Genomic DNA, 23816 nt, shown 5'->3' with positions numbered 1-23816 from the left:
TCATTCTTAAGACGCCGTCTTAACATCAAGGCTATGTTTATGCAACCGGCCACTGTATTATTTGTCACAATGTATCAGTTTTTCTTAACAATAAGCTAAGTGCTTGAAGTATTGTTTATAGGTTGCCATTGTGTTATCCTCCCAGACATTATGCATGCATGCATGATGCTGATGTTATGTAGCTTACACTTGTAATGATTTACTCAGGAATTACTCAGCACAACTCCCCATAATTGAGCATTGATGAGGAGTGTGTAATGTTTGGATATCGTCCTCCTAAAAGGTGATGTGTTTTTGCCTTCCCACACAGTCTGGGAGCAGTCAGGCCTATGCTTTACTCCCTATTGTTCATACAGTTACAAAATTCTGCATTCACACATATCTTTCAAAAACACCACTTCAGTCAACTTCTCATCTGTTTTATTTTGTTTGGTGATGTAAATCTGTCAGTCAGGATAACTTCCATATATGATTCATGTTCATACAGCTCCTCAATTGTGGACCAAATGCAAGCAACAATGACTTGCTATAATCCTTTGGTTTTCAGTTGTGAAATGGTATTGTATTGAATGTCCCAGTTATAAAGCCATTGTGAAGTGATGATTGAACTTTACTGTTACAGCGAGGATAAAATCCTCTGTGGTACAATAAATGACTGTTGTTATTGTGGTACAGTGAATGCAGACCACAGAACAACACAGCACTCTGCCGTCATTTTGGAGCCATGATGTAAGTGGCACCCGGTTCTTTAAAATGATGTTATTTTGTCTCTGTATGCTCTGTCATACAGTATGTTGTGGGCATTTCTGTAGGGATTGCCTACAGTGATGGTTAGATCAGTGATAGTTTGGTGGGATACTTTCCTCCCACAACGCCCTAAACCCAGCCCTTTCCTTGAACTCTAATTACATAATGTTTGTGTTTTGGCTGGAAAACTCAGTCATCTGCCGTCAGTCCACACAACAGGGCTTTACTCAGTGCTGTAGAGGAAATATAGCATTGTGTATATTTGTGGAAGGACAAAAGTGCTCTTTGTGTACTTGGAGAGTAGAATGGGATGGTGTGTCTGTACTGCCTGTTCCTCGCTGTAGGTGGAGGTTTGGTGGCTAAGTGAATCGGACTGATTCAGGGCCTGGTGCCTGGTGGCATTCCTGAACTTCCCACTGACTAGTGACTTACCACAAGCCCCACCCACTGACCCTCCCATTCATACCACTGCCCGCCTGGTGTGTCATGACTGACATCACAGATGTCATAGCAACTGAGCATATAGTATGCATACATGGTTATGCCAGCCTACACTGTGATTTTGTTGAGGTCCAACTAGGGCTGGGTGGTGTATTAAAAATCCATGATACAGTGTTTTTGCTGGCAATAAAAAATGGAATGTTGTGTATTTCGCAATGATGAACATAAAGTTAGTTTAAACACATTTAATAGAAATATGGTCATACACTGTAAAAAATCAGCATTTTTGTCAAATCAACATAATTTTTTAAGTTAAAGTAACAAAAAAATATAAGTTAAACAATTTTAACTTCATACTGCATTTTTTTACAGTGTATGTACTTTAATGTGGTGATTACTGTTTACACTGTAGGATAGTGTGCAACATTGGACTGTATGGGGTCTTTGTTTGTCAGTGCAAGATACAGAGGATGGATTACAATCCCCAGAGAAGAGCTCTCACTTTCAGTTCCTTTGCAGGTGTGTGTAACCCAGTCTGGGTATTCTCACACATATACTATTATTAACCAGTCTTGCCAGTGAATTAACTTTCTTTTTCCCAATATAAAGTAAAAGTGTAAAAACTTTCGCTTAGCTTAGCTACAATGTTTTTTCTGACCCCAATTGGGTAACATTGAGATGCATACTAGGGACAGTCCAAAAGTGTTTAAAGACTGAAATAAAATCAGTATCAACATTTTTTCCAAGAATAGCTTTGTTTAAAGGCCCACTGGTGAAAATCAAGTTTTTGTTGTTTATATGTTTATTAGAGCTGCAACTAACGACTATTTCTTATGTCGACTAATCTAGCGATTATTTTTCCGATTAGTCGACTACTCTAACAACTATTTTTTATTATTAATACAGTGTTCTTTTTTTGATTAGCTACTTAATCTGTTGGATAATCTGTTTTCTACTCTCTGTCTGATCTGACAGTTATTGTTTGTTTTATTGTATTTTAACACAACTGAATGCTATTTTCACATATTATCTGTTCTGTTGTCAGACATATAGGGGCAGTTTCCCAGACAGGGATTAGACTAGTCCTAGACTAAAATAAATATAAGAGCTGTCCAAACTGAAAACATCTTGCACTGACATATCTTAAAATACACCAGTGCCTTTAGTTTGGCCTCAAAATGCACACAAGTAATGTTTTTAGTAAGGCATGTTTGTTTAAACTAATTATATTTCCTAATTAAACTAAGGTCTAGTCCTGACTCCTGGCTTAAGCTAATCTCTGGGAAACCACCCAGGGCCGGAGTGGGACTCATTTTCAGCCCTGGAGTTTCATGGCTTAGACCGGCCCACTTTAGTTCATGACTGACTATTAAATCCTCAGTAGCCTATATAAGTGTGAAATAGTGAACTGTTTTCTGCATCCTTGCAATTCATTGTATTTTTTTAAATAGATAATTTCCAAATCAATGCAAATACAGTAAACAATTATGATTTTTGTTCTAATCTTGCAGCCCTATGATAAGGTATTTTTATATCATTCAATTAAACATATTCAAAAGCTACTAAAAGGGAACAAATGTGTTTGTGTTTTCCCCTATATTTCTATTTTAAAAAAATGGTGGGTCTTGAGATTACCTGTTGGGTTGATAAAGTTTAGAAACTCCTGATATACAATACACAAGCAAGATTTATCAAGTATGTAGTATGTTAATATGTATATAGTATGTAGTATGTTAATTTTTAGTACTTGGATCATGTACAGTGCCAAATACCTTGTGTCATAAAAGAACAAATATTGAATGGACTTGTTTTACTTAAGAAAACATTATATTCATATGAAACGTTTTAAATAAACTGATGAGTTTTGCATCAAATAAGTTTTTGTTATCAAAAGACGATGAATAATAATGACTATTCATAGATCATTCATTATTGCATCTATGACTTAGATTTTTAAAAATTACGATTAGTCTCATTTTCATTTAAGTGGCCGTTCGTATCAGGTCGCGCATCTAGACGCGCGGCAAACGCCCTCAAATACAGACGCATCTGAATCTAAACTCGTGTTCACAGGCGAGCGCTTTGAAAAGCAACCCGTGCGTCTTGCGCTAACATTTTGAAAGCCGGCAAATTACGCGAGTGGGGCTGAATAAGTGCTGGCAGCAGCAACCTTCAACCCGGTGGCATGACAACTCACAATTCGGCGCAAATAAAAAAAAATGCCATTACACAGAGTCACTACAGAAGGCATGCGCGGGCATAGGAGAGAGAGAGCTCACGCACAAGTAGGGTTGTGTATCGCCAACAATTCCCCGATACGATACGTATCCCGATACAAGGGTCCCGATACGATACGCATCACGATACAAGACTATTTTGAATTACATTTTTGTTCAGAATTAAGTAACATTATTATTATTATTATTTTTATTATTATTTGTTTATTGTACATTGAATAAGCAGTGTTGTAACAGTTGTGTTTTTGCCATTCATTTATTAGCTATTAGAAATATTTAAAATCCCAGAGTTAGTACTTAACTTATGTTTTTTAAAAGCAGTTTTACAAAGATGGTGCCTTACTCTTGTCTCTCATTATTCTACATCTATGAATATATCTATAAACATGCAGTCAGAACTAATACTATTTAATAGAAATCAGATTATTAATGTGACAGTTATAGTTTGAAGTAGCTCTGTATCTCTTCTCTAGACATACACTTTTCACATGCAAATCTTTGTCGTGTTTCTTCTCAAATGCGTTAGTACTGTTTTATAAGAGCATGGCTAATAAAGCTCTTTGCAGTAGTATAGGCTAAGATATCTGCGCTTTCATACTGAACTCATTGACTTTAATGTGCGCGCAAGAGAGAGAGCGCGAGTACCCCGCCACCTTTAACTCTACGTACTCCGCGGGACACATGCGTCCTTTCCATGTGGATCACGGATCAACAGCAATTCTTCACGTTACTTTCAAAAGTACATCCGAATCGATACGGAAGGTGCTGTATCGATGCGCGCATCGTCAGGTGTCCATGACGATGTATCGTCGTATCGATATTTTGAACACAGCACTACGCACAAGCACATTGAGAACCTGTGTGTGGGAAAACACTGCTAACCTTTCATTATAAACTCGAATCAGTCGTCTTCTCTGCCAGTAACATCTGACGTTTACGTGAAAATTCAAGTACAAAACACAGCCAACTTTTAATTCTTTCATTCAGTGTCATGTATGAGAGGCGCTGTCTAGGGGCTTCTTGCAGAGAAACAGAGAGAGCGCGCGTGCACAAGAGAGGCACCACCGAGCGTGCAAATTCATCATTCAACACCATTGCTTTGTATTTTATTCATAATATTCGAGTACGAAAGAGTGGAGATGGGACTAATTTCCATATTCATATCTATGGTCCAAGCTGTGGAATTGAATAGAGGCTAGGGATGCACCGGTCCGATATCTGGTATCGGGGCCTATCCGGGTCACAAATGTGACTTTAAGGGCCTTTTTACACCTGGTCACTTCATGTTTTTTCTCTGATCGAATAGCTATCTGATTTGTTAAAACTGTTCCATTTACAGTACCCATAGGAATGAATGGGGCAAGGCTAAATGCTAACACGTTCACGAAGCGCTGTACAAAGATTAATAGTGCACGCATTGAAAAAAGATAGGTATGTATGAATTAATCTAAGTTGAGGTAAGAACATGGTAAAATATTGAAAAACAGTGGTGTTTTCCTTGAAATCTGAGATGATAACCCATTGAACTTGTGACGGCGGTGTACATTTTGCACCTAACTGGCTGTATTTTTGCTTTACCAAAAGTGAATCCGAAAATCACAACATCATTTCAAACCATAGTGCCTCAGTGATGTGAGCTGTGTTTGGCTTCACAGCGTTGTGTGGATTGGCGGGGTTGCTGCGGCGCTTGTGCGCATTGGAAAACGAATATCTGTGTGGTGTGGTACTGATGTCATACTGTACACCGGTCTGCGTAGCTCAACACGACGTCAAACACGCACCCAGTCTTTACTACCGCAGGCGCTTGTAATGCTAACCAGACATCCAAATGCTGCCATAACCACAAAAAAGAAATAAATAGACCCACACGAGCATTGTTTTTGTGATGGATTGTCAGTGCCACATTCGAGTACTCGAGCAATTGAGTACTCGTGCCCATCCCTAGTGCGGACCTCAAGCAACGCACGCAAGCAGTAAAGTAAAGCAAAATTATCTGAAAAAGCTGCGATTATCATGGTTAGTCTTACTCTTAGTGAATATAAGCAGTTGAGAAATTAAATGCGTGTGTAATAGTAGGCTATATCGGATCAGTGCACTTTGGATCTAGGCCAGGTGTCTCCAACCTTTTTGCTACCACAATGGATAGAACGATCTGGAGGGCTACTTTTTTAATATAGTCTACTGAAAACTTTTTGGTATCTTGTTGATACGTTTAGCATTGTTCTTTTAACACAGTAAAAGAAGCCAAGCTGATATAAAAAATACCTAATAAATAAATATTAATATTGAGGCTATTAATAGAATGTGCAATTCAAAGACTGTGCGAGCCTGCGGGCACCTTCCATGTTGGAGAGCACTGATATAGGCTATATTTAATTTATACAGTAAAGACTATGCAATATTATTTTACATTTAACTAATTAATTCAGTTTCTGTACTGTACCTGAAAAACTAAAGACCAACCTAGAAAACACAAAACATACTGTTTATTTCATTTTTAAGTTTGTTTTATTCTATTTATTTGTGCTATTGCTCGGTTGTACAGAAAGACACGTTTCTAAGTTATACTGTAGTAAACATAGTTGTATGTCCTCTCAGTGGAGTAATTACAGTTTATATACTGGGTTATTGGGTGTCTTGGGTGGATTTTCGAATGGTATGACTGTTTTAGAGCTGTGGTCCCTTATCCCTCACTCTCAGCATTTCTGAGCTATGTGTGGGTGTGCGGATGTATTCATGCAGTGTAGAGTCACAGTACAATCAGCAGTTCTCTGTTTGATCATAGTGCCGACTGTTCATATGAGTAGACAAAAAACCCATACAGCACAGCCAGGAAATACATTTAAATACATACTGGCGGTGATGTGATATGAGGGCGATGACTTCTAAAGAAAGAGCTGCTCTGTTATTTCAATGAAGAAACAATATCTGCATTTATACTTAAAGCCACTGGTGAAACGTCCCTATTTGGTCTCTGGGTGCAAGTGTGATGCCAGATGTACAGTACTGTAGGTGACTTCAGCAATTGAACAAAGCCTATCTCAAACATAATATCTGTGGAAAAGAAATTAAGAGATATGTGGACTGCTCTTATAACCCAATTTCATTCAGTCATTGTAACACATTAGTTCTTCCAAAACACAAGGGATAAAACACATTATTTTACATATAATGCACCTCAGTGGTTTTTAAATATATGTATTTGACAGCAAGCTTGACGTGTGCGATTTTGCTTTACAGTAACAGTGGATCCTGATGGATGGGGATGTGTACGATGGTGTGACGGACATAGGAGTCAGTGAAATCAGCCACGGCACGGATAACCTCCTTGTGTGCTGTGTGTGAACTTTCTGCCACACACCACATTCACTTTTTCCATAAACAAAGGTGACCAACAGTCCTTGTACACAGTGGATCGCTGGTAAGACCATACTCTGAATTTCTTATCATTATAAAGGTGTGTTGGGCCTGAAAAAAATGTATTGAAACAGGTTAATGTGTTTGTTTGCCTAAAGGCTGAATTGCATTATATGACTGTAGTCCATACTTTCATGTTGCCATGTGTCAGTACAAGTCTTTTAGCAGGCTATTTTGTAATTAATTGATAGATCCCGATTCTGACTGTAGTTGCACCCTTAGCCTATGATACCATCAAGTTGGAGATGTTTGAGATTTTGAGCCAAATAGAACTTAGTCATGGAGTATCATACATACAGTAGGAGAGCGTGTTTCCATGTTGGTTTGACTCTCACTTTGTTAGTGTGAGATGCCCAGATTTTATCTGCAGATATTTACAAAGCCGGCAAGTTGATGCCTGCTTTTAAAAAATCTCTTTAAACTTTTCAGGTCATATAGCATAATTCAACATCAAAGTGTTCATGTGTTATTGTCTTTTATAGCGATGTTATGATTTTAAGAGATGGTAGCTTTTACTGTGCGTTCACACCAGACGCCTAAGAGGTGGCAAAAATGCACTTTTCGCGCGTAGTTGGACGCTTGAACATTTTGAATTTACTAGCTTCATTCGCGCGTGAAATTCTAGTCATTCGAGACATTCATGCGTAAATTTGCATCAAGAGAAGGGCTTCTATAGCTCAAATTGTGTAAAATTGACCTATCGCTAAGCCCCGCCCCTCAAACGCGGATGAGCCAATTGCAGTTGAGTATCAGTTGCCCCCTGGGACCGGAATTCCGACAACTTCAAGTTTCAGCCCCATAGAGAAGCATTGTTAGAGCCGTAGCTTACATCGATTTTATTGTGTTTATGCTGCCAAAATGGTAAAACAATGTGCCTGGCGTACTTGTAACACTAATCCCAGGTATCTTGGGATGTATTTTATTCCATTTTCTAAACTCAAACAAGACACAAAATGTCACCTACTTTCCAGATCAACAAGGATATAAATATTTGTTCTAAGGTAAATCGAAGAAACAATGTTTTAATCTGTGCTAGCGTCACCTAAACTTATTAAATCGTAGTCATTATGTTCTAAAACAGCCTCTGGTAAGTTACATGGATAGCTTGTGCTAACGTTAACCAAAGTTCAGTGCCTCTCCATATTAAACTGGTTAAATTAATTTAATCTTACCCTTCGATACATGAACAGTGTTAATCCCGATCCTGCCATCTGCGATTGTGATGACCGTAACATTAGCGTAAGCTTCTCCCACTTGCATTATGATCTGTAAACCCTCGCTTCCAAATAAATCTTGTTTTCCACCATATTTATATTCAGATCTTTTATGTATCCCTCTGTGGCATATTTAAGTCGCATTTGGTGGTCCTTCAATGTCCAAAATATATCAAAAACATCCTGGGACAAAGCTCCCAATGTAATACAGCTAGCAACCATGTTTTTGTCCGAGCTGGGAGCGTAACTACGGGGGCGGGGCTTAGCAAAAGGTCAATTACCAGATTGTTCAACCTCCTCACTCACTTTCTTCCAAACAAGAACCTTTTAATTCTGTGAAAGTATGAAGATGTCTCGTGTAGCTATGATGATTGTCCTCCATTGTGTTGTTTTTCTGCCTTCGCTCACTTCCTGTAATTACGTCGCTGCTAGAGCAAGCTACTGATTGGTTCACACGGCGTGAAATTCCACCAAAGTTCAGATTTTTCAATTCGCGTGGAATGCGCCATCTGCAGCGCACGATTTGCACTTACCGCGCCACAGGATGCCTATTCGCGTCTTTGCATTGACTTGTGCTTGCCACCTCGCGCTTGCCGTCTGATGTGAATGGACCATTACAGGGTGAGCATTTGCAACAGGCACTATTATGTGTTTATGTGTGTGTGTTCTTGTATATCGTGTCACTGCACTGTACACATGCCACACCGCTCTCACACTGTCCTATCCATCATGAGCTGTGTGGAGGGTGAAATAGAGAATGAAGGTGAGCACTCTGTATCTTATTACTCTGTGAGCTGAAGTGCCTAGAACTCCGTCATTTGAGTCGGCATTCCATCCATATTCCGCTCTGTGTGGTCCGTAGCCTTGACCTGCCCCTATGATGCAGCACACTGTAAAGTTGTGGTAAAGGAATTGTTCATCGAAAAATTTACATTCTCATAATTTACTCAACAGATTCAAATGATTCATTTAAGCATGACCGTACTTTGATAACTTCAAATCTCCGTGGTTCGCGCCTATCTTGTGACTAGCTGTCATATGCATGTCAGATTAATCAGTGAGCCAGGATTGAATAGCACCCGGATCTGTGCAGTAAAGAAGCTCAAAATATTAATCCTTTTCTTTCACAAACATATTGTTTTGCTTAAGAAGACCGACTGGTTTACTTTAGTGAAGGATGTTTGGGTTTTTTGGAGCTTTATCATTTTGAGCCTCATATAAGAAGATAACACAATGGCATTTTAATGTAAAATCGTTCAAATGAAGAACAAAGGTCACATACATCTGGGATGACATGAGGGTACGTTAATTTAAGAGAATTTTAATGTTTGGGTAAACAATTCCTTTAAGATCCCCTCTCTTACCTACATATTAATGTACTGGCCTCCTTCATTGTAAAAACATACACAAGGCTGTGCTCATAACATTATTGTAGGCCTTAATCGTGCCTGCGGTTGTCTAGAAGATGTATTATAATACACTGCGGTCAACTGGTTTCTTCATAAACAGGAGGCAGTTACATCAGTCCAAGATATCTGACCGAGGAGAGTTATTTTTTTCCTAAAATCATGTCACACAAAGACTGAACAGTGCTGTTTTAGGCTGAGGTAAGCGGATTGCTTGTGTGTGGCTGTCTCTGGCACGTCTTCACGGTCTCAGAGCCTGAAGAAGTTTACCAGTCGAGAAAAACATCTGTGTGTATGTTAAGCATTCATTGCTGTATGTAGGGTGGAAATGATCTCAGACTGAGCATAATTACTGTACGCTTATCTAGGGCTGCACGATTAATCGTTTTTGAACCGAAATCGCGATGTGAATGGATGCGATTTTCGAATCGCAAGAGCTGCGATTTTTTCGATTCAAAACTATCAAATATAACAATCATCTAGTACGCAGTTTTTGACAGTTCGCTTCATGCGCATTTTACGTTTGATGCAGTTTAAACCAATAGAGTGTATTAACACTGAGGTGCTGACTACACGTCAGATAACACCATTAGGAAAACATGAGCGAGCAGCAGTTCAACTCCTCAACAAAGTGTACGGCCATATGATTTCCGCGATGCGGAAAACACCAACAGAATCGCGAAATGCATACTAATGGAATTAACTGCACAACGCGGAATGTCATGAAGTTGGCAGGTTTTGGATTCAGTCATTTTAAAAACCCATTATAACTCATTAACCGGCAAATGAAAGGACAGAAATGCGCGAAAACATTTCCCTTTTGTGTAATGTTGGACTTAAAGAAAGGTATATACGTCCGTTTCTCGTCATGCATCGCAAACAATGACAAGCGCCTCATCAGACTATAAGCAGGTTTATAGCCCGGAACACAGCAGACGAAAGAGGTACATTATACTTTCTTGCACCCGCACATCTGCACCACTTTGAATATTTACAGGCACGAGGGTTCATGAAGCGCGCACACAGAGAGCAGTCAGCACACGCGTGATCACTAAACTTAAGTTTTCTTTCTTGTCTAAGTGAACATAAACAGCTGGATGTTTATCAGTATATTGAAGCAGAGCAGTTTTAAAGCTGTCTTGTGTCTTAAAGTGACAGACAGTAACCTGGTGCTTTCTGTGTCAGAAATGTTTATTACACACCAAAAATTAAAATCACTCCTTAATCTTAACTGTACAAGCTTCTGCAGCTCCACATTTAAAATCGTACAGTGAGGACTGTGCAGTGTTTTATTTGTATTTTTTGCTTATGTTAAATCATAGATTCTAATAACTAATATATTTACATTTATTACAGATGCCTGAAAAGTAAAACAAGATGAGTATAGTCTTATGATTAAAAGAAAAAACTAAACATTTGCTTGTCAGAAGCATTGTTGTAGTGACAGCCAAAATACATTGGCCTATATGTTATTTTAAATAAAACTTTCAATAAATTTTTGTTAAATTGTATTTTAATGTTCTTAGATAAAAAAAAAGTTTGTCTGCAGAAGAGCAAAGTCCTGCACACAACTTGGTACAATGTTTAAGAGGTTTTAAATAAACAGTAGCACAGCATCTTTCTTTGGTGCTATTAATACCACAACAACAAGCCTGGATGTAGCTCTTTTATTATATACTAATGAATCGCACTTTAAATCGCGAATCGCAATTTTTATCAGAAAAATCGCAATTAGATTTTTTCTCCGAATCGTGCAGCCCTACGCTTATCTGCATGGCTCCTATGCTACTCAAATGGCTCTATTATTAGAAAGGGGTTTTAAAGTTGGTTCATTACACATTTAGATTTTTGTCTGGAGGTGGAATAGTGCTCACATACACCTGCTCAAATCTGCCTGTGTGTGTGTGTGTGTGTGTATACATATTTAGCTGTCATCTGTGGACTAAATTGTTTCCAAAAGAAAGATAAAAAAAATATTGTTTAAAGGGATAGTTCGGCCAAAAATGATATTAAACCCATGATTTACTCACCCCCAAGCTGTCCGAGTTGCGTATGTCCATCGTTTTCAGACAAACACATTTTCAGTATTTTAGAAAATGTTTTAGATCTTTCAGTTGATTAAATGTAATGTTACGGGGTCCACGACCTTCAAGTCCAAAAAAAGCGTGTCCATCCTTCACAAATTAAATCCAAATGGCTGTAGGATGCTAAACAAAGGTCTTCTGAGGGTAATCCGCGTGGTGTTGTTGTAGAAATATCCATATTTAAAACTTAATTAACGTAAATAACTACCTTCCGGTAGCGCCGCCATCTTAGACTCCTCTGTATTCAGGAGAGAGTATCAGCGTAGTGTACGCACTTTTCTTAGTGACGTATGACAAATTCGGAGGGCGGGGGCACAGAGCAGCAGCAGAGTAACCTCTGTAGGCTGCGTAAGCTCTCATCCTGAATGTGGACGCGACTAAGATGGCGGCGCTTATTATTTTCATTAATAAAGTTTTAAATATGGATATTTCTACAACAACACCGCGCGGATTACCCTCAGAAGACCTTTGTTTATCATTCTGGAGCCGTTTGGATTTATTTTGTGAAGGATGGACGCACTTTTTTTTCTAGAATATCCGAAAATGTGTTTGTCTGAAAAACGATGGACATATGCAACTCGGACAGCTTGGGGGTGAGTAAATCATTGGTTTAATACCATTTTTGGCCGAACTATCCCTTTAAGTATAATTGTTATTTTTTTACACACTGTGGTACCGACTTGGGTACAGAGTACCGTGTACTTTTTGTGGTACTGGTACCGACTACTAGATTTTTGGTACCATGACATCCCTACTCCGAACACTTATTTTGAATTTGCTCCCCCAACACCCCCCCACCCCCCCGGATGAGCAATCACGAGCCACCACTGTACAATATACATATTTCTTGTTGCGATGATGCGCATGCATTTGTGTTTTATATAAGCTCATATGAGCGCATGACGCGCTATTCTTTTATGCTGCTGAATGATGCAGCTTCAGTACAGATAGTGACGAGTTCCCTTATATTTGCTTCAGTAAAGTTTGCTGACATTTCTCGTCATGAATGTTAATCTGCATGTAAATCCCTTGTTTTGAAGAACTGAACCATAATTTCATGTCATCACTACTCCACGGCCCTTACAGCATGGTCTCTGCACCTCATTCACACAGAGGGCTTTCCGGGTATCTTAAGGCAATATTAATACGTGTTTGCGTTCGCTCTGAAGCCTCTCTGCCTATTTTACAGAAATTTTCTGGGACCAAAGTGCTGTGTGAATGGGGTTAAGTGTGTGTATATGTTGTCAAAGTTTATTAACTTTATTTTATATACTTTATTATAAGTTTAAGTTTATTATTTATTAAACCTCTTAGGTTTATTACAATTAGCATATCCTATGAAAGTGTGTGAATGCACACTGCTGTGTTTTTCATGTCTCCTTTCTTCAGAAGTACACAGGAAATATACTTGTAGTGGTTTTGATCCTAATGCAGGGTGGTTTCAGAGAAGCTTTGATAATGAGGTGGTATACCTGATCAACTTTGACTGTGTTGATGTAGATACATGTTTGAGTGTTTGTCAGAACAGAGAAGTGGCTGCTCACAGAGGTTGGGGCTTTGTACCCATTGGGAGAAGCATGGATATTTTTACCTTATAGGAAGTGTGTGTCTGCGTGTGCTGAAATAGCAATGAGCGTGCTTCTTCTGGAGTGGTGTTGCGAATGCCTGGAGAGACTGGAGAGCCAAGACTGACAGCTCTGGTGCTTTGCATGGATTTAAGAGGAAGGAGCTTGCAGTGCGATGTTATTTTAACCTCTCTATCTGTCACTTCCTGTGTATCACCCGTGCACCCTCCCAACTCCATTACTCTGTCCACCTCTTGAAATGGCCCAGCATCACCTTACAGTGCCCCATCTCAAGGCCATATGTCAGTGGGGACAAGACTTCCTGCAGTGCTCCTAAATGTTATCTTGGGAGACTTGCATTGTAAGCTTGTAGATTTACACCAATGTGAAGATTCGAATAAAGGCACAAATGATATTACATGAATGTTTATGAATTTGAGTGAAACATTGCGATTTTATATAAAAATCTTTAAACCAAGAAATTAATTTCATTCATTATTAATTTGTGTGCAAAAAGCCTTTCCTTCTGTCTCTCTGAGTCCTGATACTGTACATTTACGTCTGCATTACATCAGAAGAAAGCTAGTTAGAGATTTACAATATCATGAGTCCTGTGTGTCACATAATCCTGACTATGAGTATTGGATGATGCAATAGCCCAGGTCTCTAACAGAGAACGCCTCTGTTTAAATGACAGCACACCCACACATGCTTTTATGTATTGTTGTGTGTATATGATAGCCAGCCACCCACACAGTCAAAGCTGCATAAAAATGTCACTCCTGCCTGCAAATGAGCAACCACAGACATACTAGCTAGACGATAATAGCTATTAAACCAACATTAAAACATACAGTAACAAATCTAAGAGTCCAGTCAAGCAATCAGTGATTTTTCTGCATATGAAATGTTTTGTCCTTCATTTCGTGTCTCTCTCCTTTTATGTCTCTTTCACCCTCGCTTCCTGTCAGCTGACTATTGGCTCACCTGGCTTGGCGTGTCTCTAAGGATTTGGTTAAACTCAGTAGAGTAAACACGAAGCCCATGACCTCATCCCTGTGCATTTCACAGGCAAAGTATTTCTTATGGTGGTTAACCTGAACATGAAGTCACATTTTTTTATAGACTAAAACTAGGCAGCATTCATGTTGTTCACAAATATGTACTTATTTATATTTCAACGTTGTTTTGCTTGAAATGGGAGAAATTTGAGAAACAAACTGTAATACTGTATTGAGCATCTATTTTTAGAATGAAGGTCTCCAGTGAGAGGCGGTGGCTGGCCATTAACATCTAAGTTTAGGGGAAACAGGCTTAGCTGTGATTCAGTTTGTTTCACAGGTGCAAGTGCCTGTGTGTGTGAAAGTATAGGTTGTCTTGTATAAAAATAAACTACCATATACTGCTAATTTGGTAGTCCTAAAATACTGAATTATTTCACAGGAAAATTAGCTGCTTTGTAAACATACAACCTTTTTCATACAGTAGGAGTGTGACGAGACACTTAATCCACGAGACGAGACGAAACACGAGATTGGGTTCAAGAGAACGAGACAAGACGATATTTTTACACTTTTTAAGAAACCCTCAATGATAAAATAAATGAATAAAAAAACTGAAATCACATTATTTTTAAATGTTTTAACTAATCAAGGACTGGCCCTAACAATTATTTTGCTAACTGATAATGAAGTAATTTGTTATTTTGGGGTAATAAAAATAGACCCAAGTGAGCAGTAGCATTTAAAATTTCATAATAACGAAGATGCAATAATAATTGGTTCAAATAAAGTAGTAAAACCAAGTTACATTAAACAACATTTTGTGGCCTATAAATATAAATCATTATGTATGTATTATAACAAATGCCTGCAGGGGGCAATAGAGGACTCGTCTTGCGGACGCTGTCTTCACTTTCACTTTCACTTTAGACTGAGAGAAACGCTTATTTTTAGTCAAACAATGTTTAAATCCGTATTAATATTTAATATATGTCCATTTCTTTACACTAGAAATGAAATTGTAACTGTGTAATTGTGCCACTGTAATTTTTTTGAGAAAGAACATGCAGACATTAAATCATGTAAACTCTTAATCTGAGTGCTTAATCTGCTGAGACTTCACATCTGACACTGATCAACAGACAAACACAACGCGTCTCAGACTTCACACGAGCTCCCAAACGAACATTATTGGAAACCTAAACAAAAAAGCAAACGCAGTAAAAGACAAATATAATGCATGCACTGTAAAAGGGTCAAACAGAAAGCTGCATCCTCCGGAGGTCACATATGCAGGCTGCATACGTCATCAAGGTTTATTTCAGATCATTAACTGAGCATTACATTCGCAAGTCATGAGCATATTACAAGAAGTTGCGATTAACTAAATAATTAGTAAACTTTATAATTGTTAATAGTCTCTAAGACAGTGATGAAGTAAATGCAGTTTAAAAATGCAACCTTCGAAGGATGCAGTCTTTTATTTGAGAAACAGCCAGCACCTGCACAAGAAATCTCGCGAGACACATGTAATCTCGCGAAACACATTTAATCTCGCGAGATCTCGTCGCACGCTTGTGCTTGTTTGAGTGGCCGTAATTTAAAAACAACTTTCATTTGCATATCTTAACATAAATAAGTGCCATTGTTTTGTCCCAAGATGCACACCAGTAAGTTTTTTGTAAGGAATGTTTGTAAAAACTACTTAAATGTCCTATTTTATCTGGTGCCTAGTCCTGGATTAATCTAAACCCTGTCCGGGAAACTGCCCCTTAAAGGGCCAATATGTCATGGCTAAAAAGCACATTATTTTTTGTATTTGGTGTGTGTGCGTGGTTTATGGTTAAAAAAAACATTACATTATTGTAGCTCCTTTATGCCCCGCCTTTTAGTGATGCGCGTGTTGTCTTGTAATAGTGAAAGCCAGGAGATAATATTGTCTTTACTACCTTATCAATATAAGCCTGAATCTGACCCAGAAAACAGATGACCAAGCTGATCGATCAACTTTTCCAGCGTGACTTGAGCCGAACTTAAAAGATCGGTAAGGTAAGGATATTTATACATAAAATTGTGTGTCTGCGTTTGGATCGTAGAAACGAGAAACAACACGTGCCAATCTACACTGCTCAAAACTCGTGTTAGAATCGTCAGTGAGAAATTCTTTAAATGGGAAAACATATACTATTTACAGGCTATAAATTAAGCCGCCTTTCCACTGCACACAACATACCGAAAGTCGGAGTTCTCCCTCTAGTGGCAGTCGTAATGAAGTTTCAGTTTAATCGTATATGGGAGAGAATCTCATTCCAGCGCAAGAGGCTTCATTCTAATATGTTTACCATGGTGAATGAACGCAAATGAATGAAACAATAAACAGCTATGCATATGTGACAAAGATTGCCAATATTTTTTGGAGAGAACATATAAAGACAAGATTAAAATAATAACGTACACAAATTAAATTAATAATGTATTACTTATCAGCAATCAAAAGTGTTTTTTTAAGGATTCAAGTGTTACTAATAAAGTTAAACCAAAAGGATTAATCATTTTCACCTCAAACACAGTTTGTGATTGGAATACAATGAAATACATAAGTTCCGGTCGGCATATTGCATGCCGTTTAGTCGCACAAGTTCAAATTTTTTAACGGATCCAACGCTCAAAACGGATCCGATATTTACGCATCCGCATTCACGCAGCCCCTTTGCGACTCTCCATAGGAAATGAATGACTTCCGGCTTATCGGCAGTCGTTTGTCGTGTGCAGTCAAAAGGCGGCTTTAGAAGAGCCAGAGTTTACTTGCAAAGTTGGAATTGTTCCACTTTTTTTTAGTTAGTTGTCCCTTAAATGTGCAGCACACAATTGAACGTTTGAGCTATACTGTAACAGAGTTGCAAATAAACACAAATCACTGGTTTCTTAATGTTTCCTTTATTGGAAGACCAGACAAAGTAGTTTGTTTTTGCAACAAACATCATCAAAGTAGTCCATGGGACATCAGTGGGTCGATAAGATTGTGTTGAAGCATCGAAAATACAGTTTGGTCCAAAAATATCAAGAATTACGACTTTATTCAGCATTGTCTTCTCTTCTGGCTCGAGCGTGAAGTCATGTGACTGTAGTGACGCGGCTGCCCTGTTCCTCAGACATGTTTGCTTAGTTTTATTTAGTGTTTTCAAACTTATAGCTTGCGTCTCCCCAGACTGTAAATTAGTGTTGTGCCGATAGACGATAGTATCGTGTATCGACGATCGTCCGACATATCGCCAATGGCAGGCTTTCATGGCGATAGTCATGACGATAGTTGGCGAATGGTTGTTATTATCATCATCATCATAGTTTTGCATGCTTTTCCTCGCATGAGGGTTTGTGCTTCACTTTACGCGGAGAGCTTGTAGAGAGAGAGTTCCTTCTTGCACGCAGATGCACTTAATGCGCGCGTCTCGGACTCGTTCTAGCACCTAAATCCAGCGCGTGGATGAGCAGCTACGCTTCCCTCTGTCTCACATGCACGCGCTCTCGCATCTGTCCGAAGTCTAAACATAAACTGAAGTAGTAATCCTTATGTATTTGTGCGGTTTAATGCGTTTCATGCGAGCTGAGGCAAACTATTCCTTTTGTTTAAAATATAACCCGCTGCACAGAGCTGCGCTCTGTCTGAACTTGAAGTCAGATAGTAATCCTGTTTATGATATGCTTTTCAAGGAGTTTTAGCAATACATCCCTCGTGTTTAAAATATGATTGTGTTCCGCTGGACCAGTGTGTTTAAAAAGGCACCTCTGAGAGCACCACTGCTTGACACGTGTAACCTTCTGCAACAGCACTAAACAAATGCATTTAATTATTTTTATGTGCGCTGCGTGTGTCTGCGCAGGTGCATGTTTTTACAGTCATTAAGTAATCGTGTTAAAAATCAGGATTATCATTTTTCCCATAATTGAGCAGCCCTATCTCTGACATTTCCTTGCACTAGAGAGGTTGTTAGCGCGCAGAGGGTTAAAACCAGCGCGTGTCCTGTTCTCCCTCTCTGGCACGCAAAGAGCGTCTGGGCTATAATGACGCACTCAGATTAATGGCATTAGTTTTAAGAAAGATGCATTCATGACGGTGTTGCTCTTGTTCTTTTTTCCACCAATCAAGTCTTGTCATAAATGAACAAATAAATAAATGAGTAAACTACTGCCCCGCCCCCCGATACTATCGTGTATCGCCGATCTCACAGGCTGACGATAGGACGATCTCAAAATGGGGCATATCGCCCAACACTACTGTAAATGAAGCTCGGGCGCACAAAACAAAAGAAAAATAAAAGAAGCTGGGGCGGAACAAATAACAGTCAGCCGCATCGTACGTCAGCCGCGTCACTGACTTTATGGGGCGCCGCAGTCGGATGATGTCAAAGCACCGCGAGAGCTCTTCAAAGAAATCTTACGGAGCAGTTTAATTTCGACTCGATCTCGCTGTACTTTGACGTCATCTGTGTGTCAGTTCTTGCAGCACAGCATGAAGTCAAACACATATAAGTTACACAGAGATCGCTGAACTCTTTATATAATTGGCTACATGTTTGGCTACATGTTTTGTCTATCAATATTTTCCATGAAGTCATTGGCTGATGAAGGAACAAGCGAGCGATTGGTAACATCTCTAAAGGACGTCACGTTTTCGACGGTGCTGTTTTTGGATTATACTACCTCCCTAAATACAAAATTTGAAGACGGGTTCATGTGTTTAACGGAACATAAATACCGGAGTGTAATCATGTTACGATGTAAATAGTCCTCAGATTGTATATTATATTGTATTACCAGAAGTTCATGCGAAATCTGATGTAAACAATAGACTATATATCTACATTTCACGGATTATACGCATTTGTGGACAAAAATCATCTGAAACAGACTGGATTCGACTTGTGATCCCCACAAAGGTAAAAGTCCTGTTTATTTTTGCATGTTGTTCATTCGGACTTCTGTAATAAAATAGTACATATGATGTAGAACATCTGTATCTCAAAACGGCTTTACAGGGGGTATGGCTTAGCTAAATGAGATGTAAATGAGCCCTATTGTCTCTCCAGCCAGGGAAAAGGGAAAGTGTTAACTATTTTCTTTCTCAAATTTCTCAGCATTCTCTTTCTTGAATGTGTTACATTCAAATGGCCACAACTTCTCCAAATCTTATGAGATTTCCATGTGTTACACATCGTTAGAAAGCTTAGAAACCCTAACCCTAACCTGCACTTTCAGAATATATGAATAACTCAAAATGCCCCAGATCCGACTTGTGTCCCTACTTTCCGTGACTGGTCACAAATACATCAGTGCGAACGAAAGTTCTTTGCGTATACATTAGGGCGGTGTTATGCAAATGTTACCTTCAGTAAGACGTCCATCTGCGGGGGGAGTGTTTGAACGAGCCGTTTTAGAAAGGCATAGATGAGGCTTCACTTTTAAAAAGATCTCTTTAGGTTTGTAACTTTTTAATTGAACTTTTTAACACTCTAAAAACAAAGGAAAACATGAAACCAGGTCTCCATGGCTCCTTTCATTTTTTTTTTTTTAACAGGAAGTATACATTTCCCAGACGACGGGAATTAATGTCAAATGCATATATGCAATGCCAGTCAATGAAAATAAATTTGTACACTGTTCTTTTAATGTCATTGCTATTTCCGTATGTTTTACATGAGTTTAGTAAGCGTCAGACTGCGGTGTCTCCGCAGGTAAACTTTGCTCTCACGGCATTTGATAGACTTGCCTCCCTTTTGTTACATAAGCAAAGTCGCGATGGTTGAGTGCATGAACTGTCTACTTGCACTATTTATGCTAGAAAATGGCATATAATAGTGCATAAGTGTGTGATTTGGGATGAACCTCTGCTCTTCTGCCTCAAGTGGTCATTGTGTGAACTACACCAACCAAAACAGGCTGCTATCACTCACCAGAGATGTGAATCTCTTTTTCTAAGCACAGCACACATAACATAAGAGATTTAATGAGTTGAGTCTTGTGAATGACAGGTATCTGTTATTGAATGAACTTTAAGGTCTACTGCGGTTTATAGCAGTGATCCATGGAACTAAAGCAAGTTCTATCACTGAACTTTTTATTTACTTTATTAACCCTGGTGAACCCACGGGGTCAAATTAGTTTTTTAGAATAAATGGCTTTTTGGATTTTCCTGGGTTCTCCTTGGTTAAACTGTGGATTATGACATTCTATTGTTTAGCAAATTGCTCCACAAGTTAGACTTGAACTTGTGACACTCGGATGAGCCCCTCACTTATCATGTCTGAAACACATACACTAACAACTTTGCCATGGTCAACCAAACGACTTTTATGTGGCATATTTTTCAGCTGATGTCTCTTGCATTTCTGTCAAGAACAAAAATTCATAAGCAGTAGAAATTTCTTTCTCTAACCCGCCACAAATCATCTCATGTATGTGCACATTGCTTACAGCTTGCCAGTTGCGCTGATTGTCTCGCTGTCCTCGAGGGTGACACAGCTGGGTGCCGTCACTCTAGAGCAGTGGATTTGTGCAATGACCTCAAAATACACCTGGGTCACCCCATCCCCTACACTCTTCACTAAAGAATCGTAATCCTCTCGCCTCGTGTCCCCTCTTAAACCACACCTGTCAAATACACATACACACTGCATTGGGGCTAGCCTGGCTCATATGGCTGCACAGGGCTTCCAAAGAAAGATGCCACAAACACAGAGATTAGTCAGCCTGCACTGACACTGTGTGCATGTGCTCATCCTTAAATGTAACTGCAAAGCTTTCTGGAAAGTATGGGCTGTGTTAGGAGGACTAAGCAATAAACACTTACTTTTGAAAACGAAACTCTTTGTTTTAGTAGATTTTTTTGGGTTGATTTTATGATTACATGCTTTGCTTTGCTCTTTTCTGTTTGCATAGTCAGTTTGCATAGTGTCAGTGTTTAAACATTTGATGTTTACAATACAGTATTTGCATTCCTCTTTAGAAGGAGTGTTAAGAATGAATTGTCTCTCCTGGCACACTGCCGCTTTGTTAATCTCATTTATAAAAAGTTTAAATAATCCACTGATAATATACTATGATTCTGTTTTTTGCTCTGTCTCCTTAAATAGCAGTTTGAAGATCCCATCAGCACTGTGATTCCTCCTCATGAGTTATTTTATTATGACATCTGTGACCCGTGCTGGCAAAATGACTTATTTATATTTTGACATTTTCTTTAAAAAAAAACTATGTATGATAAACGATTGTATGATTTGTTTGAATCTGACAAAAAAATGACAGAGCTACACGTGTTTGAAGTTGACAGAGTCAGCAAAGTCAGTTTTGAGAAAAATTGAGTTAGAGATTTTTAAGGGGTCCTAAAGTAAAATCACAGCATTCATACTGGTAAAACTAATAAATTTAGCACACACAAAGTCAAAAGTAATACTATACTATAGGAAATAATAATAATCTAATCTATTGTAATGCAAGGATCTAATATAATGTTACATACGCATCTGTGCATGCTTTGGATCTGTGAGGCAAAGCAAGGAAGATCGTTTTCATGTCTTATAGTTCTTAATAACTCTTTTAACATCAATCAGGTCCTGAACTTTATCTCTCTTAATAACTACAACAAGCCCTGCACTTTATTTTCTAATTCATGTGTGTTAAACCAAAACCAAAAGGTCAGACGTGCATGTGGATGGAGACAAATCTTTGTATTAGATTAAGTATTTAAGATGGTACACCTCTCAGAAAATTTATAAATAAAGATCATTTTAGATGTTAAATGACAATTTAAAGCATTAAGATTGCGGGCTTAATGTACTTATTTTAATGAAAACCTCAATTTCGACATTTACACTTTCTTTTGCCTCTAGCTCGACTCATTTTCCAGCACGGGTCACATATTTCATTGCAATATTTAGATCAGAGTGCATTGCTAAATCATGTTTAATATTAAGGCTACAACAACTAATCGAATAATCGATAATGAAGTAGTGTTCAATGAATTTCATTGTTGATTAGTTTGGTCTGTGTAGGCCTGTCATGGTAGCTACTTTTCATAGGTCGATTAATTGCCCCAGAAATAATGGTGATAGTCGATAGTATTGTCTTTTTAAGACCATTTTATGTCACTGATTAGATATGAAAATAAAATGGCATAATAATGCAAGAACATCCTTACTAAGAACACAACTTTAATTTTTAAGAATATTAAGATAAAAAATATTAGTGATGGATTTATCGGCTGATTTTGGATGAATTTGAAACCATCGGCATATCGGCAATAGCACGAGAAAGGCTGATACTGATTGTTTATTAATTAACTGCATAAAGAAATCCATTATATGTAAAAAAAAAATGAGTTAATGTTGTTAATAAAATAAATGCTGAATAGCAAAAACCACCTTTTAAGGTTGTCATGCCGTCTTATAACAGTATATTATTTTATTATAATTTAGCTTCATTTGTGCCTCTCTTATTATGTTGGTCAGTTAAATGTTAATTAGATCCAATCCATTTTCAGTAAAAATAATTTGATGCAGAAATAAACTAGCTAATAGACCAACTGTATAGTATTGTATACAAGTGTTTAATATCGGCATCGGTATCGGCCAGAAGTTGTCTGTTTAAATCCGTATCGGTCCAAAAAATCCTATCGGTGCATCCCTAAAAATATTAAATGTTAATATTAAATTTGAATGTAAGAAAAAATTATAAATATTTAAAACAAGCAATTCAATTTTAAACAGCTAATAGATTGTTCAGTATAAATCCCAGCTTCACAGGGTTAATTGCTTTAAACAAGTGTTAGTCTGACCGCTGTGAATATGCGCCATTACAGGGCTCGCAAAATTGCTAGCCCGACGTCCCGGGGCTATTGTGCCTTGCAGTCGGGCTACCAAAATGCATCTCCGCCCTGCCCGTCAGGCTATCTTGACTTATAGGAAGGGAAAATATATTTAAATGCCAACATGATCTAATGGAAATCTGTATTATAGTCAGAGAAAATTTTGATCACTTTATCCGTGTCCATGTCACGGAATTCCGCTTTTTCTGTGAAGGGAGCACGCATGTCTTTTCCATGTCACTCCCACTGATTTCTCGTGTCATTTTATGTATTGTTTTCTCATTATTTTCATTGACAGTTTTTTTTCCATCACTAATATGCAGCTCGCAATGTTGCAGTAGGGAAAGTGACGTCACGGATCAAACTAATTGATAATGTCATTAGTTGAACACTATTTTCATTAGCGATTATTATCGATTCATCAATTAGTTGTTGCAGCCCTATTTAATAGATTTATCATTTTACAATAAGAAACAATTTTGGCAGTACCATGGTAACCTACAATGGTAAATTCACATCTTTATTCTAGTTAACTGGAGACGACTGAAGCAATGAATAGGAAGATGATAATAGTATAATATAGCACTGCAGTACTAATGGTACTTTTGTGGCTTGCTGTGATTTTCTTCTACCCTGTAATGCTCCAGAAATTATTTCTTCTCCTACATTATGTATGATGCTTTTTATAGTGTGTAGACAAGAACAGTGTTCAATATAAGGGCCTCAGTTATCTTCCTTTATCTGGGGTACAGGTCTGCTTTAAGCATCATCTACAATATCATCTGCGCCTGTGCAGAAGAGAAGTGAGCATTAAATTGGTAACAAAAGCCTGATCGGAACGGCA

At 38.3% G+C, this 23816-nt stretch overlaps 1 protein-coding gene across 1 annotated transcript in view; it reads left to right on the top strand.

Annotated features, from left to right (window-relative positions):
* Nucleotides 1–23816, top strand: part of tnk2b (tyrosine kinase, non-receptor, 2b) — a 74837-nt gene that overhangs the window by 5955 nt on the left and 45066 nt on the right. Inside the window, exon 2 of the mRNA XM_073814948.1 lies at nt 6666–6846. The gene's annotated coding sequence lies outside the window, so the exon portion shown is untranslated. The remainder of the gene's footprint in view (nt 1–6665; nt 6847–23816) is intronic.

Source organism: Paramisgurnus dabryanus, chromosome 6 (assembly GCF_030506205.2).
Source record: "Paramisgurnus dabryanus chromosome 6, PD_genome_1.1, whole genome shotgun sequence".
NCBI lineage: Eukaryota > Metazoa > Chordata > Actinopteri > Cypriniformes > Cobitidae > Paramisgurnus > Paramisgurnus dabryanus.
The sequence above is the reverse complement of the archived record's forward strand: the minus strand, read 5'-3'. Positions and strand labels throughout refer to the sequence as shown.